Source organism: Symphalangus syndactylus, chromosome X, assembly GCF_028878055.3.
Source record: "Symphalangus syndactylus isolate Jambi chromosome X, NHGRI_mSymSyn1-v2.1_pri, whole genome shotgun sequence".
NCBI lineage: Eukaryota > Metazoa > Chordata > Mammalia > Primates > Hylobatidae > Symphalangus > Symphalangus syndactylus.
Genome location: NC_072447.2, coordinates 138313990 through 138332233, shown reverse-complemented (window position 1 = coordinate 138332233; position 18244 = coordinate 138313990). Strand labels below are relative to the sequence as shown.

At 44.0% G+C, this 18244-nt stretch overlaps 1 protein-coding gene across 3 annotated transcripts in view; it reads left to right on the top strand.

Moving 5' to 3' along the window:
- Window positions 1-318: 318 nt before the first annotated feature.
- ZNF75D (zinc finger protein 75D) overlaps window positions 319-18244 on the top strand; it is a 59045-nt gene continuing 41119 nt past the window's right edge. For 2 of the 3 annotated variants that reach the window (XM_063635022.1, XM_055266952.2), the window contains exons 1-2: window positions 347-1100; window positions 2413-2599. The gene's annotated coding sequence lies outside the window, so the exon portion shown is untranslated. Of the gene's footprint in view, window positions 1101-2412; window positions 2600-18244 lie in introns of all 3 variants that reach the window. The other variant, XM_055266951.2, reaches the window with a different exon arrangement.

Genomic DNA, 18244 nt, shown 5'->3' with positions numbered 1-18244 from the left:
TTAATAAACCATCCTGGAGATTTTGACTCCGGTCGTCCGCCTGCAGTTCACAGTGGCTTTGGATTTGCTTTTTAGTATCCCCATCTTCAAGACCTAAGCTTCGATCTAGCGACCCCGCCCATTACCCTCTACCTTCAACAGCCACAGAGGTCTCTAGGGTTAAGGTTTGCCTGCTGGCCCCGCCTCTTGTCTTTCAATTGGTCCCTCGCTGGTCCCGTCCTGGAGCCAAATTTTCTTTTCTGATTGGTCAGCTGCGAGTTGTGGCGAGACCTGATCCAATGGCCGCTTGATACAGTGGTGTCGTTCGGGAAACGCAGCCCTAACGTTGGTCCTAAGCGGACAAATTGGTCTGTGGACGCCAAACTTCCGCGCTAGGACTTTCTGCGTGTGGACTGGGGGCCTAGTCCTGCGTGGGTCCAACACAGACAGGAGAAAGCTGCCTGCTTTTGTGCCTCCCGGAGGTCCTGGTGGAAGCGAAACGGGGGCAGGAGCTGCAGTGTCCCAAGCCCAGTGAGGCGAAGCTACTGGAGACAGCTCCGCCGGGTCCAAAGTTGGGCTCAGCGGCTGGAACTTGAAACCTGGGCACGCCAGACTCCTGCTGAAGCCATCATCTCTTTCTCCTGGCCCCGGGCGCCTTGGCCAGCGGGCACAACTGGTTTCGGGGCCAAGGTGGTCTGGGAGCCTGACGGTGGCGTCTGGCCTGGGCTCCCGCGAGCGGAAAGAGTTCCCCTCCTGTGAGAGGGAAACTATGGAAGTTCCTACGCCTGGAGCCAGAACTCCTGCTGCTCCCGCCCGACCCAAGGTCTAGCCTGGCGGCCTCCCACCTGTGCTTCTGAGGGTTCTGCTTCCAAGAGGCTGCTGGTGCCCGGGACACCCGCAGGCGGCTCTTAGAATTTCGCCATGGGTGACTTTGGCCTGAGATGCGCTCCATGGAGCAGATTCTGGAGTTGCTGGTGCTGGAGGAGTTCCTGACTGTCCTGTCCCAGGACATCCACAGCAGGGTGCAGAAGCTGCAACAGGCGAGCTGTGAGGAAGCTGTAACTCTTTTAAAGTATATGTATGACTTTTAAAAGAGAGAGCATGTGAAACCGAGGGAATAGGTGAGTGAGAGGTTTTATCTGCCATCTTCCTCAAGGAGGCCCAGCCTCCCCTTTATTCACAGGGTTCTGGGTCTGGTGGGTCCAGAGGACTGAGACATGTCGCTGTCTTAATTCCCCATTCAGGTTTTCTTGATTGCCCTGAGTAGACCTTACACGGGCCAGTGATTTTTTTTGTTTGTTGTTGTTGTTGTTGTTGTTGTCTTCTCTGGAACCTTCATCCTCCAGATTTCCCCCCAGTGCAGTGAAGAGTGTGCTATTGCTTTTGGTTTCCACGGGGAGGCAGTGTCGCTGTCATAGTGTCCGCTCTGGAGGTAGATCAAAGGGGGCTTTCAACTCCTGGCTCTGCTCCCTACTAGCTGTGCGACTTTGGGCAAGTGACTCTTGCGTGGCTGGGCTTCACTTTCTGCATTGGTCAAATGCAGAAAGGGTAATAGACCCTTCTGGGGTTGTTTGGAGGATTAAAGGGAGAGCAGTATGTCCGTGGTAATCGCACTGCTGGCACACAGCTAGTGCTTGAAACTGTGAGCTGCTGTTAGGTTAGGGGCAGCAGTCTGGTCTCCTCTGCAGAGATGGGTCTCAGTTAATTGTGAACTTAGACAGTTTGGCACTGAGGCTTTCGGTTCATTGCCCCAGGGCCACCCAAGTAAGCTTGTCTAATTGAGAGGAACAGGAGCATCTGGAGAATGTGGGGGAGGAACCGAAGACCTATGGGGGACATGTGTGTACTGAAATGGGCTTTCTCCTCACACCCTCCACGCAAGCACATACACACATTCACTCAGGGTCATGGCATCATAAAAACCTGGAGTTTAAACCATCCCTTTCTCTTATTGAGTCCAAAGGGACAGACTGTGGTTTTCTATTAAAGGTTTACCCGCAGATTCCTGTCATAATTTTTCTTTTCTATCGAGCCCTGTCATGATGATAAGTGATAGCAGGTTGGTTCCTAGATCATACACCATGGACCTAGCATAGAAGTGTTTTCACAAGAGCCTTTTCCTTACAAAACAGCATGAAAGTCATTGAGCCAATGGATACTGAGATTTCAAACTGGAGCCAATGGATACTTAGAGGAGCCCTGAAGTGTAGAGTAGTTGCTACTTCGTGTTCACTAGGTCTAATTAGCATGTCATCGATGTAATAGACTAGTGTGTTGTCTTGTGAAAGAGAAAGGTGATCAAGATCCCTGTGAACTAAACTATGATGTAGGGCTGGAAAATTGATATACAATACACCTGAGGTAGGATGGTGAGGGTGTATTCCTGGTCTTACCAGCTGAAAGTAAATTGCTTCTGGTGGTCTTTACTAACAGTTATTGAGAAAAAAAGCATTTTCAAGGTCAAGAGGTACATACTAGGTTCCAGGAAATGTGTTAATTTGCTCAAGAAATGAAACCACATCTGGAACAGCAGCTGCAATTGGAGTCATCACCTGGCTTAGTTTACAGTGACCCACTACCATCTTCCAAGATCCATCTGCCTTCTGCATAGGCCAAACAGGTGAGTTAAATGGGGATGTCTGCATATTTGAAGTCACTGATGGTATTACTAATCTCTTGCAATCTCTCTAGGAGTGTGGTATTGCTCTTGGTTTGCTATTTTCCTAGGTAAAGACAGTTCTAGTGGCTTCCACTTGAGTTTTCCTACCACATTAGTCCTCACTCCACAGATCAGGGAAATAGTATGAGGATTCTGTCAGTTGCTGAGTATTTTTCTTCCAATTATACATTCTGGAACTGGGGAAATAACGGTAGGATAAGTTTAGAGACCCGGAGGACCCATTGTGAGACAGACCTGAACTAAAACTCCATCAATCCCCTGACCACCATAAACTGTTAACTCTGACTGGTGAACTGCAGTGACATTTTGAGGCTTTTGGAATCAGTGCTAGTTCAGAAGCAATATACAGTAATCCCTGAAAAGTTTGATTGTTTCGTTTTCCCTACTGCACATTCACCCCTAAAGCCATAGATGTCTTTGGGGAAAGCTGCAGAAAATTAGCAGTGTATATTTTTGGCAGTGGAGTCCTTCTTTATTCATAGGGTTCTGGGTCTGTAAATTGGCTCAAATCTAGGAATTGATCGAAAGGCTAGGACTATTTTGGTGATTCAGGTTAGACTTCTGTGCACTCAATCTAGAACTCATCCGCTTATAGATATCAAGTAAGAATTTAGTAGACTGCCCATATGTTTCTCTTCAAGGGACACCATGACCAACTAATCAATGCCATATGTCCCTGTGAGTCAGACTATTCTTATTGCTGCATTGAATCTGCTGCCCATTACAGTAACTATGCACACTTTGTCAATTAAGTGCCCCCACTTGGCCCCTGCCACCCCACAATCCAGCTATCCTCATTGCATTTAATTATACCAGTTCAGTGGGAGTAGTTTCCACTAGAATTTCTGACCTATAAAGAAGAGCAATTACAAAACTTTTTGGGGCTGCAGGGGCTCCTCCCACAAATCTGTTTCTCAGTCACGAGACGTATGTTTTTTGGACCCTCCAGCATGGGTGAGCAGATCAATCCACTTTAACATTTCATGGGCTGGGCACAGTGGCTCACGCCTGTACTCCTGGGCAGAACAAGTAGAATCCAGTGACACCCCTCCCCCATAAACACACACTCACAGAGTCCCTGGAGACTGTGCCTGCTCTAAGTTTTGGATTCCTAGCAATATCAAGGTACTTATTCTTCTGAATTCACTTATAATTTCTATTCTCTATTAGTCCCTTTAGACCCTTCCTCAAAGACTAAAATTTCAGGGGTACTGGCATCAGCATTCTAGCTTATCAGCTGTCACAGGCTTTAAAAATTCAGGAAGGAGGGTCTTTGTGCTCAGAGATTATCATTAAGCATTACTACTTATAATTTTGGGAATTTGGAGTCAAGGAATATATCCAAAATGGGGGGATTGTCAAAAAATTAAGATGCATTGATTTGATGAACTATTATGTAGAGATTAAAAATGATACCCATAAAATATGACCAAAAGCTAATCATTGGATTGTGGTGGAGGGTGTACAGGTGTTTACTGAACAGTTTTTCCAGCTGCTCCATATGTAGGAAAATCCTCATGGAAAAAAGCTTGGGAAAGTCTAGAAAACATAAAACAAGACCTAAGTATGACATAATTTCTACATTGGAGCACACATGAAAAGAAAGAATAACGCTTCAGTTTTCATGTATCAAGTGCATAAAGTGAATCACAACTGTAAAAGCATTTGCACTAATTCTGAACTTGTCTCTCTTCATTGGGACCATCTCCACATTCTTCCTATCACTGTTTAAGTACTGTGGTGCCCAAAGTTGTGCACAGCTCTTTCAATGACTGCTATATATGGAGAGAAGTTCAGAGCACAATTTCTTAGAGCTAGACTTGTGTTTAAGTATACGTTTGCTGAGCCTCAAATCTTTCGGAGAGATATAGGTGCTGATATCTGACCCCTAGGAGGGAGTAGGGCTCTTCTAGAGCTGGGCAAGGCGGAGCGAGGGAGGGGGCTGGGCACAGGGTAAATATGTACTGTCAGGCAGGCTGTACACTGCACAACTCCAGGATATATTGCATGTGAATGAATCTACTTTAATTGCAGAGTGCACAATATGTGTAAATGTATGCAGTGACCCTGGAGGGAGGCTTGGGAAAGAAGTGGGGAGTATTGAGACAGGAACCATGAAAGGTTGGGAATTCTGGAGCATAATGGCATGCTGCCCTACATCCCACTGGTAGCTCTGGGAGTGAGACCTGCCCTCAGTGCCCCACACTAACAAGAGGCAGCAACAGGAGTTCAGAAATGACAGCCTGGCATTTAGGAAAGAGAGGTCCTGCCACAGTGCTGTCAGATTCCCTATGGGTCATTTGTAGCATGAATGAGTTCCAGCTGCAGGCCCAGAAAGAGAATCCACAGAGGCACTGAGAAGACTGGTCAGCAAGACAAGGACCAGGACTTGAAAGAGAATGGTTCAGAGTATGTAGCTGTCCTGACTAGAGGCCATGATGGAAACCATCAATACCACCATCTGGGTGCCAAAGGCCAGAAAGAGTCAATCTTATCTGTTGAAGACACAGGGGAAAATGGCAGACACTCAAAGACCAAGGGAGATGAGGGAGCAAAAGGGACAGGCCCATCCTCCTTGCTGCAGTCATCTGTAGCCAGATAATTTCTTGGGGAGGAAGACGAGGGGAAGAAGAGTGAGAGTTAGAAGAGGAGTTGAAGGAGAAGGAAGTGAGGATTGGGTAGGGAGAGAGGGAGAGAAGGAAGAGGAGGACAAGAAGGAGAAAAGCAAGGAGGAGAAGTAGAGGAGGAAGAATAGGAGGGAGGTGAAGAGAAGGGGGCATGAGGAGGGGGTGAAGGAAGAGGAAAAGGGGGAAGGATTAGGAGGGAGAGTAGGGAAGGGCACATGAGAGGGATAGGGCAGCCTTCATAAGGATATTGGACTTTAAATCTACACAACTGAAATCAAGAATGAAATAAGCAATTAATTGCCTAAAAGTGATTATATTTTAAACCAGAAGGAATTGGTCACCTTAAAGTGGCAAGGTTTGGTAGTTTCTTCTATCAGTAGAAATGAGAGTTTATGAGCACGTTGAGATGAGTTATAAAGAGAGTCACATTTCTGATCAGCTCAGTTGTTACTTCAAATTCCAGATCTACTAGAAAGTGTCAACATCTGCAGAGTTTCCAAGTATTGCCAAAATGCTTACATGTACATTAGGAAATTTCTCTAGCTGAATTTCATGAAACAGCAGTTTTACAACACCTTATCAAATATGGACGAAAGTTCTCCATGCTAAAACAGAATTAAGAAAACCTGAGTTAAAGAAAAGAAATATGTACTTGTAATTGCATGCTTTCTTGGAATCTTTGGTACTGATGGGTACCATCTGCTTCCATCCTCTGACACCCCCTCAGGTGTACAGTGCCCTCAGGCTGCCCCAGCTGTCTAGAGTCCTCCCTACCCCAGATTGCAGTGACAATTCTGAGTCTGTCTTGTGCAGAAACCAGGAGACAGAAGACAGTGCAGAACAGGAAGGGGAAGGAATGTTCTCTGAGAGAGGAACAGGTCTGTTGAGTGCACCTTTCCACAGATGCACCCAACCCCCAACTGGAATAACTGTTGCTTCCTCCTCTGCTCATTGTGTCTCTGATCCCTCCCCGTCCTGCGAGCTGTGTCTCCTGCTGCATCAGTGACCTTCCTCCTCCTTGCATCTCATCCCTCTCTCACATGACAGTAGATCCTCCACCTCTCAGAGATTCTCAACCCCCAAAATCCTTAAATTGCATCATCTTTCCTCTCTGCTTACCTCACACACCAAATTGACATGAGACGCACCCTGTCCTTGCTCCCTCTCCTTCCTGACCCTTCCCTGCCTCCTTTGCCCTGAGTCTAGAGCTAACGCACTCATCCTACTGGCCTGCTTTCCAATGACATAAGGGAATGTCTCGGTAGTGAATGCAACTTCCTCTTAGAAGTTCTCCTTCACATCTCACCTCTCAGAAGCATTTGATGACTGCTTGGAGAATTCTCTTTGCATTTAGGATTCCAATATTTACCTCCTCTGATACCATTTACCTAATACACTCCTCCATTCCTGCCACCTACATGTGGGTGTCTTCAAGACTCTGTCCTGAGCAAAAAGAAGGTACAATTGAAAGTTTTCACGTGATTCCAGTTTTATAACAGGAAAAATGGGTAGGTATGTAGAGAACTGAGTAGAAGGAAATATATAAAAATGTTTACAAATACTTTTAAAAGTAAAAAATGAATAAAAGTAAAAATTTGACTGGTTCTCTCTGGATGATTGATATTATGGCAGTATAGTTCACTCATTATTCTCTGCTTTGTGCCATCATGAAATTATGAAACTAAAAGGTCTCTGCAGTAAGAAACCAGCTTTGTAATCAGAAAGAATGCACTTATTTTCAAATAAAATTAAAAACACAGATTACAAAAACAAAGTAATAACATTAGTGTAATGACTATAAGCTGAGAGAGAAAAAATTATATACATTGTGTGTATGTGTGTGTATACAAAGTAAGGACAAGAAGAAAATAAAGCAAAATATGAAAAGCATTTTGTTTAGATGGCAAGAAAAAAGTTTATTTTCCTTATCTTCATTTTCAACATACCTTTAATGAATATCTGTTTACCTGCCCCCACACGCAGATAAGTTCCATGTCATTCTAGCTGCTGTGGGGTTAAGGGCACTCAGGCTACAGATAACACACACCTAGTTCCAATCGTGCCTCTGCAACTTACTAGCTGTGTGTCCTTGGGAAAGAACTTCAAGGACTTCTTTGCAGGTATCTGATCAGTGGAAGTCCCTAACAACTTAATGACATTGGGCCAATGACTGAATGTAAAGCACAGAAATCACACCATTTTAGTAGATTATGAGTTCAACTCAGAGGACTGAATTTAATTATGAACTATCAGTGTGGAATGCCTGCAGGGAGATATTTTAAGTAATTTCTGTGCATCTGTGTGTTTATGCCTGTGTGTGTGTGTGTGTGTGTGTGCGCGCTTGCTTTGTCCATGCCCTGATTGAGCATCATCCCCATCATTTACATTTTTTATTTATTGTTTATTTATTTATTTTTAGATGGGTTTTTGCTATGTTGCCCAGGCTGGACTAGAACTCCTGTGCTCAAACAATCCTCCTACTTCAGCCTCCCGAGTAGCTGGGATTACCATGCTTGGCTAATTTTTAAATTTTTTTGTAGACATGGGATCTCACTGTGTTGCCCAAGCTGGTCTAGAACTCCTGGCCTCAAGTGATCCTCCCACCTCGGCCTCCCAAAGCTCTGGGATTATAGGAGTGAGCCACCATGCCTGACCTTGTTGAAGCCTTTTAATAAACCCAAGGGTTAGCACACTGACCAAAGTGAGAAGTCACTAGTGGGAGAGCTACCAATGAAAGAGACATCCAGTGTGCGTCAGGCCGTTAGCAGGATTGGAAGAACACATTTTTCTCTAAGTTCTCCTGTCCAGACTGTTGATTGCTTTTCTTATATTACATGCAGCATCTTAAAGACCTCAAGACTTTATCAGCGATTCCATGATTAGGTATATACCCAACAGAAATACATATATACATTCACCAGAACACATATACAGGGACATTCATACCTGCCTTATTTATAAAATCTAAAACTGGAAACACCCAAATGAGCATCAACATTAGAATGGTTAAATCCACTGTGCTCTATTTGTACAATAAAATCCTATACAGCAACAAAAATGAATGAACTAAACTTCATGCAAGAATGTGAATGACTCTCACAAACTTGATTTTGAATAAAGAGGTCAGACCAAAAGAAATATCTCTGTATGAGTCCATTTAAATAAACATTAGAAACTAGTGAAACCAGACTATAATGTTCAAATTTACGATAGTAGTTCACTACCACTGTGAAGGAGGGAGGGAAAAATAAATGGGGAAAAAGAACAAGGGGTTTCTGGGGGGTGATGGTAATGTTCTTTTTCTTGGCATTGTCAAGGGCTGAGGTGAGCTGCTAGGTGTCCGAGTACCTATTAGGACAGCAAGTCAAGATGAAAGCAACAGTCAAGGCTTTAATCACTCACTGTGATAGTACAAGCAAGAGGCTAAACCAGAGAAAGTGCCAACTCCATCCTGTTCCTTTTTCCCCCATGGAATAGCATTGACTCAAGGGTCAGGTGGATCAGCACAGCACTGTCAAGGGATCCCTGAACAAAGGCTCCTGTGGTTTTACAAACCTGGGAGTAAGGAGAGGGGAAGATCTGGAGTGAAAAAGTTCTGAGTACTGAGCCAGCATGGAGAAAGGTATCTTGAAGATTTCTTTTCCTCTCCCCATAAGGAAGTTCAGGCAGAGGCACCAGGGCTAAAGGCCCCGGATAAGTGGGCTAGGAATAGGGCTAGGGCTAGGAATGCAGATATAGGTAAGAGGATGGCTGCCTGGGTAGGGGGCTGAGCCCTTGACTGCAGCTCCGTTTGGACAGTGCAGTGCATTGGCTGTGGACCACCTCTGATGTGAGGAGGGCAGCCTTTCACCTAGATTGTGAGGGCTGCCTAAGAAGTCACGCAAACGTTTTTGGCCAGGAGCCAGACTCCTCAAATATGGTTAGATATTTCATTCCATTTTCCTTTGAACATGTTGTTGCACATTATGTACCACAGTCTTTGTCTATTTGGGCTGCTATAACAAAATACTTTTGACTGGATAATTTATAAATAGCAGAAATTTATTGCTGACAGCTCTGGAGGTTGGGAGTCCAAAATCAAGGCACCAGCAGATTTGGTCTCTAGAGAGGCTTCACTCCCTGCTTCATAGATGGTGCCTTCTTGCTGCGTCTTCACATGGCACAAGTGGGTAGGGGACTCACTCAGGCCTCTTTTAAAAGGACACTAATCCCATTCCTGAGGGTACAGCCCTCATGAATTAATCTCTTCTCAAAGGCTCCACTTCTTAATACTATCACATTATTAGGTTCCAACATATGAATTATGTGGGGAGAGGAATATTCAGACAGCAACCACAATAACAAAAAGCTTACTTTTTCTTAATGAAGAAAACATAAGGATAGTATTTAATGATGCGAGTTTAGGTGGGGAAGCAAAAACAAAAAAAGAATAAGTTGGTGATTACCGTAAAATTCAGGATAGTGGTAACCTTTAAGAGGGAGGGAGAATATTGTGATTAAGAGGGGCCAGGTGTGAGATTTCAAAGTTGCTGGCAAGTTGTATTTATTTATTTGGATGGCAGTTCCAGGTTTTACTTGCGGTAGATCATTGAGCTGTGTATATCTGTGAAGTACTGGTTCATCCGTACACACAGACATGCATATAGCACAATTATATATGAGTGTATATATGTGGGTGCTCAGGACTTGGAGGTGAAGTCTTTATATACCATGCCAGGGCAGGTAAAGCACAAGCTCAGCTTTTGATCTGTTTTCTTCTCCCAACACTCAGAACACAACTCACTCATCCTGCCAAGGAGAGTAAATGGCTTCATCATTTCCTTGGAATTGCCTTGAAGGTTGATCCTAAGTCACCATAGCTATGAGGTAGGGAGAGTGCCCTGGAGACTAAATTGGCTAGAGGGGCAGAAGGGGAGTGAGAGGGCAACTTCAGGGAGGCATTAGGTAAGTCCTGGTGGTCGAGCTAGAGCAAGCCAGGAGAGCAGTGCCTCCCAGAGAAGGGGCATTCAGGAGCTGCTCCCCGTGATACACTGGAATAGGGAAAGGGGATAGTCAATACTCTCCATCGAACTTAGAAGATCCCAAACCTTCTCAGATATAACAAGGTCCTATGAGAAGTTAGCCCTGCCTACTTCTCCCAATCTACCTCCTCTCAAACTTCAACCTTTCATCACTGCCCCAGCCATTCTGCCCTCCTGTTCTTTAATCCCCATGAGGTCCTTTACTCACACACATTCTTTTCTCAGACTGGGAAGTAAAAAGAAGGTCCTTGAAGCAGTTGAGACTGGAGGGTTTGTAGAATTGCTTGGGGTCAAAACAGAGGTTAGGGGTGAAGAGAATTTCGAAGGTGCTGCCACTGCTAAGAGGCCCAGGAGTAGCAGCATACAGGGAAGGTAAAGAGGTAAAGATTCTGGACCTCCAGTCTTCTCTGGGCCATGTACTCCCTCATAACTGTGGTCCTGGGGGTAAATGTGAGGTTAAAAGGAAAGTATTTCAGGCACTGGATTCCCTGGCACTAAGAAGAAATAGTATTAGTGAGCATGCACATGTATAAATATACATGACACACTGGGCGATGATCAGAGACCCTGCACTGGAATCATGGAGCTGTGTGTTATGATCATCGCCTAGAGCACAGGCCCCTCCATACACAGCAGGGAGCCCCTTCATCTTTTTTCCTTCAAGCTGGCACTAGCTCGAAGTGGAGTGAGAGAGAGTAGGGTAGCCCAGAGAAAAGATGGAGGGAGAGGGGGTCCACCCCTTCCTGTCATTCCTACTTCTTGTTCCTGTTCCTTTTCCTACCCCTAGAAGGCCGAGCAGTGGTGGGCATTGTTCTGCTTTCTTTGAGAGCCTTTGGGAATGATCAAGGATCTCCCTGTATATTTGGCATTGGTTCTTCAGGCACAGGACAACGGATGTTGGTCAAGCTCCACAGGAAGTGAACTTATCAGACTAGGACTGTGAGCCCCTAGACAAACCAAAGGAAACCAGAGGCCTGGAGGCATCCTAAGGCTGATGAGTGTAGGCATGACTGGTCCTATGGAGCAGGCCCAGGGAAGGGTCACTCTCTACCCCAACCTGGCCTGGGGGAATGGCATCATAGGTTGCTTGGGGTAGAAAGTGACCCCTCCCACTATTATACCAAAAAATCATTTACAGATTTTCTGTTTTCCTTCCCGCCAAAATAGCAGTTGGGTGGTTTTCAGGTTAAAGTCTTCAAGACAATATGCCTCTCCCATGGAACATATCCATGGTTCCATTAAATTGGAAACTGACAATGACCAATTGTTTCCTGTCCATTCTAAGCTGTTCAGGTTGCAAAACTGATAGCTGAGAAGGGGTGTTGAATAAGTAAGTGAACTGGATTATTAAGGGGGAATTTCAGTTTGCTGCTTCATAGAGATGAAAAGATGATTATTTCTGGAACTGAGGGGATTCACTGGGGTACCTCCTAGCACTCCTGTGTCCAGTTCTGATGTTCGTTGTAAAAGTGCTGCAATTCCATAATTATATCACCTCTAAAGACTGAGATTTTTTAGACTGACTTTTTTTTTTGGGAATTAAAACTTTGGTTGCCCCACCAGGTAAAGATCCACCAATATTTTGAGATTTTGGCAGAATTTGTTTTGCAGGAAGGTAGGTGGGATGATCTGTTCTTTGTCCATCCCATGATATTGTGTAGGAAAATGTCTCATCAGCCTTAAGGTTACAATTTACAATTTAGATTTCAAGTGGGATTATGATAAAAAGTGACCTCACCCTATGATAATATAAGGGCTAATGGGACTTTGTGTGGTACCCTGTGCTAGGCAAAGGGTTCCTTCATCTGCTCAAAGCAACAGTGGGTGCTGGTTGTGGGAAAAGTGGTGGATTATTTTTTGTTATTCTCAGTTTGTTTAATCAGATATATCCTACTTCCTTCTCTATATTGCTCTGTTCCTCAGGTACTTGACACATAAAGGCTATATCACCTGGCCTTCCTTGCCCTCTGACTAGTGGGCCAATGAGAGGCAGCAGGCATATGTATTTGGCCAATAAGAGGCAGCAGGCAGAAATGGAGGTGTGGAAGGAGAGAGTATTTCCATGACACAGAATAAAACACTCCAGCCTCCAGTCCTGAGGTTCACCTGCACCAAGAATTTCTCTGTTAGGGTTACACATAACCTCCTCTAAGACCTCTTAAGAATATTCTTCTTAGGAGAATCCCAGCCAAATTTTCTCTTTCTCTCTCTCTCTCTGCCTCTCTCTCTCTCTGCCTCTCTCTCTGCCAGTCACTCCCCTTTTGGATTTTTTACTTGTGATTCTGACTTCTGGAGCAACAAATCAAGCCCTCCCAGTGAACACTTAGAGACTTAATTTCCCCAGTAAGTTTGAGGTGAAGGGTACTTTCCTTCTGTAAACTTAGCATACTATACAACCTCTGTGAAGTGGGGCTTTTCTGGTCTCCAGCCTACCCAGATTCTCCCATGTGTGTACATACCCTCACATGGGTGAATAATCAGAGTTCATTCCACTGTTCGTGATTACCTTATTTACCAATTCTCTGTGGATGGACAGGTAACTGCCTGTGAGATGATGAGTAGTTGATATCAGTTTTTCTAGGAAGTCAGCCAAGTCTGAGACTAGATAGAGTACCAGTTGAACATCCTGCTACACTAGTTTGAATCTTTACTATCTTTGTATGTAACAAACTTGTCTTACCTAGTCCAATTGGGCTGCTATAACAAAACACCATAAACTGGGTAACATAATAAAAAGAAAGTCTATTGCTCCCAGTTCTGGAGGCTGGGAAGTCCAAGATCAAGATGCCAGCAGATTCAGTTCCTGGAGAGGGCTCACATCCTGGTTTATACAACAGCACCTCCTCACATGGCAGAAGGGATGAATGAGCTCCTTTGGGCCTACTTTATAAAGGCACTAATCCTATTCATGAGGGCTCCACCCTCATGACCCAATCACCTCCCAAAGGCCCCACCTCCTAACACTATCACCTTAGGATTTCAACATATGAAGTGGAGGGGTGGGGAACAAGCCTTCAGAGCATAGCATAAGCACTGCTGGACACTTCTATGCTACTTGTTTTCTTATTCAATATGATGGTGAGATTTATCCATGTGTAACTATGCATCCTAATTTCTGTCTCTTCAGTTGTGTGGCCATGGGGTATAGGAGGTTGGCTGTTATCAGCCTCTGCTCCTATGGGTTTGACTCCTTCTTGGCCTACCTGCTGCTCTTTCAGTCTCCATTCCCCACCTTTTCTCCTCCTCGCAGCCACTGTTTGATGCTGGACTGCAGGAAAATAGTCACCGATGCAGGAGTGTCCAGGCAGTGTTCCCACCAACAGTGAACCCAGGAGGCCCTTCTACCTTGTAGTCTCTAACCCCTCCCCATTTCATCCTACAGCCAGCTGCATCCTCTGAAGAGAGGCTGGTGGCTATTTTTTGGCAATATTGAATCAGAGCAGGGACAGAGAAGGCGACAGGGACAGAGAGGAGGGTGAAAAGGACATAGAGGGGTTAAATTTTCTACCTAACACAAATCTGGAAGAAACCTGGCTAAGGGGAGAGACGGTAACAGCCCCTTAGATGTAGGTGGAGATGGAGAGACAGGAAGAGGCCTTGGGGAGTGCTGGACAGGTTGTGAGGACCCAGAGAATTTGGGAGGAGAGGAAAAGGGGACAGAAGGACTGCTTGCAGGTTTATTTTGCAGCTCACATGAAAGGACAAGAGAAATGCTTGGAATTTGTGATGGCTTTAATGGTTGACCTTATGTTAATTTCATCTTACTCCTAACTTAAGCTTGCCCATATCCACCATGGCTCTGACCTCTTTGCAATCCCTGTCCCCTCTTTAGCTTGAGCTCTCACTTCTCAGTGACCAATTGCCTACATAATTCTCATTTCACTTGTCTCAGAGTGAATGCCTATATTTCCCACTCCTTTAGCTTTTTTTTTCCTGGAAGCCATGTCACAGTCTTGTTATCCTCTGGGCTAGTTCCACTTCAGTCAAATGAATTCTCTTCAATTGGCTGTGGCCTAAACAGATTTATTTCACATGGCACAGATAAATGCACCTGGGGATTCTACTTCTTTGGGGACAATGAGAAGAACAACTGCTTTTAGAAGGATCTGAAAATATGCTGTTCCCTATATTAAAATGGCTTGTGCTCTAATTTTTTAATATTAAATAGAACCAAAAATCCACAATGCTGTAGTTTCTAAATGGTACTCTCATGAGCATCAGAATAAAAAGGTATCCTAAACCTCCAACCCAACTCATGGGTTCATTACTCTCAAATATCTTTTCATCTGGGTAAGCAATTAGGTTTTAGAGGAGAACTGGATGGATGTCTCTTCAAAATCGTTAGGGAGAGGAGTCTTGCATCCTTGCATGGCCTGGTACTAACCTAAGTACTCCCTTGCTTTGAAAAAAAAAAAAAAAAAAGATTTATGGTGGAAGAAATCTGATCTGCAGCATGACTTGTATCTCCCCTGTGTCTGAGTGCTCCTGCACAGAATGTTTAGAATGAATAGAATCCCCTGTCCAGTGTAACTCAAGAAAGCCATATCAGCATAAAAACATATCAAACCAAAAGAAATGAAAACACAGCCTCTATTTCAATAGCTGAAGCTGGGGAGGAATCTTATTCTAATACTTTTTAAAAAAAATTATGTTCCAAGATTCTGTGTAGGCATGTGCTTGTAAGTCACGTGATTTTTTTTGGCAAAGGCCAGCTCCACCCTGGCGTTGCTCGTGTCAGCATCCACAACCACTTTGTCAGATCCGCATCATTTCTGTGCCTCCCCAGTTGTCTACCGAGTAAAAAACTCAGCACATTGTTGGGGGACATGTTGGACTTTTAAGTATTCATCTGCCTTCCTCCTGATATTTGGTGCAGATGTGCTGGGACTGACTTCAGAGAGTCCTTTGCCCGTGACTGGTAGACTCCACGTTGCCTCAGAAAGACAGCACAACCAAGAAAGCCTGGTAAAAATGATGAAATCCAGATAACCAAGTGGACCCAGGGGCCTTTTCCTCACTGTCCACTATCACATCCCTATCACATCACCCCCACACACCCACACCCATACCCACACAGACACATACTAACACACTCTGCTACCAGCAGCAGTCACAAGAGATTGCTTTGGGCCATGATCTGATTTAAAATGCCAACGATATTATTTCTTTCATTCTGTCATACACATGGGTCTGTATCTAGAATCTGCTCTGTTTTATTGAGGCAATTTTTATTCCTGTTTTAATTTCTAAATCTATCATGTAGGTTTTCATGTCTTATAGGTCAAGCTCCCTATCAAGGTTATTCCCATATGTGTTCTTGTCCTTTTAATTGAATAATCAGCTCATTTTGTTTCATGTCAAATTCATATGGAGGTTCATGACTGTGCTTGCACTGAGTTCACAGATTAAAATGGTGGCAGAAATGATATAGTAATTAATTTTTCGATCTAGAAATAATGGTATAATAGTGTTAAACAGGAAACATATAAAAATGTTTCATGAATAATTCCCAGTATTTAAAAAAATCATATTCAGGTGTATCTGATGGCCAGTGTGAACTGGATATATTATTCCTATTATTTCATAATTTATTCTTAGAGGAGCATACAATATCTTCTTTTATGTGTTTAACTTGTGTCTACCTTACATTTTTGTCAAACTGGGTGATTTCCTTGGTTGACAGAGGCAATTTTTCTGAATTCCTATTGTTAATAGATTGTTATATCAATAATATGAAATAAAAAGCAGCCATTGAAAAAGATGATGGGATTCTCTATTTAAAGGCATGACAGCACTTTGGGAGGCCGAGACAGGCAGATAGCCTGGGCTCAGGCGTTTGAGAACACCCTGGAAAAAATGGTGAAACCCCATCTCTACTAAAATACAAAAAATTAGCTGGACATGGTGACATGTGCCTGTAGTCCCAGCTATTCGGGAGGCTGATGCATCACTTGAGCCTAAGAGGTGGCGATTGCAGTGAGCCAAGATCATACCACTGCACTCCAGCTTGGGCTACACAGTGAGACTCCATCTCAATAAATAAATAAATAAATAATTTTTAAAAAGGCATGAAAAATATCTCTAAAAAGTGGTAATTGAAGAAAGAAACTTGCAAAACATTATGCATTTTATCATCCTATTTTTGTTTCTTCATGGAGCCATATATAAAAGTAAATGCAGAAAACAAGGTCTAGAAGAATTTACAGCATAGTGATGATGGAAGTTCTGGTACAGAAATGTAAGTTGGAGGACTATAAGAAAGGAATTGGGACTATCAGTTGTGTAAGTATCATTTTTGGGTGTATTTCCACAAAAAAGCATGAGAATATGTGTGCAAGCCAATTCTGTCAGTGGTATTTAAATGAAACAAGATTCTTCAGAGGTACAGATTTGAGACATGGACAGGCAACGCTAAGGCAAGTTGACCTACAGTCATTGTCTCACCTATTTCTTCCAAAGGAATTATTACATAAGGAGCGTGGTCAGAGGGAAGTCATCCAAAACCAAAAACCCACAAAAACATAGACAGTGAACCTGTCAACGGAGTTCAAGGAAAGAGAACAGACGTAGCCAGGGAAAATTGTCAACCCTGTCTGTGACTTTAAGAGGTTCTCCTTGCATTGGGAAAGTGAAGAGGTGAAGACATCTATTGTCTAGTCCCTTAGGCGCTCTTGGCATCCTCTGTTTTACCAGTAATACAGTAATGAGAAGAATAACAACACCAGCAATACGAACATTACTCACCCTCCTCAGCTGAGGAGTCTGCTTGCCAGGCACTTCTCTGAGGGCTTGACATGCAGAAACTCATCTAGCCTCATAACACCTTGAGGTGGGTGCAACTGTCATTCCCATTTATCTAGGGCAGGAGACAGGCACAGGAAAATCATGGAATTGGCACAAGGTCACATAGCTAGTATGTGGCAGTACCAGGATGTGAACCCAATTAGTTTGGGTTCAGAGCCACAGCTTTCCACTTATTTAGGATGCCTCCTCTTGATCCCTGTGAAAGGCAAGCAAATGATTCTTGTCCCTCTCCAATTTGTTTGGAACACTAAACACAGCCTCAGGGTCTTTACATGGTTCTACCTGGGGTAGAAGAAAACCTGGAGGACTAAGCCTTTCCTGCCACTCAAACAACAGAGTTTGTGACTTGGGTCACAAACGTCCCACTTTCAGGCACTTGTACCTCAATTTCCTCCCTTCTTATGTGAGACTGAGTGGGGAGCCAGTGTGGACACAAGCCACATCTACTCATAATAGTCATTTTAGTTCCTCAGGGAAACAGCACTATAAAAAACACAAAGCTCTGTCCTCACCATTGTCCCTCTATCAGCCTGTAAAATTCATGTCTTTTTTTTTTTTTTTTTTTTTTTTTGAGACGGAGTCTCGCTCTGTCGCCCAGGCTGGAGTGCAGTGGCACAATCTCGGCTCACTGCAAGCTCCGCCTCCCGGGTTCACGCCATTCTCCTGCCTCAGCCTCTCCGAGTAGCTGGGACTACAGGCGCCCGCCACCACGCCCGGCTAATTTTTTGTATTTTTAGTAGAGACGGGGTTTCACTGTGGTCTCGATCTCCTGACCTCGTGATCCACCCGCCTCAGCCTCCCAAAGTGCTGGGATTACAAGCGTGAGCCACCGCGCTCGGCCAAAATTCATGTCTTGCCTCTGGACAATACCCATATGGGTCACACTTTAATGGTAACAGTATAGTTATTCTAGATCAGAGACTTGGAAGGGAATATGGCTTGAAACATATGGGTACTCTCAGTCAAATTTCTGCAATTAAACACCTCATTTACATGAATTGTGTATTATAAAAGTGATAATTACAGTCATGACCAAAGCTGGATGTAGAGATTGAGGGAGAAAAGGGAATACTACCTTGTACTGAGTTCTCTTGTAGCTTTCACTGAGTGATTGGATCTTGAAGTCAGAATTG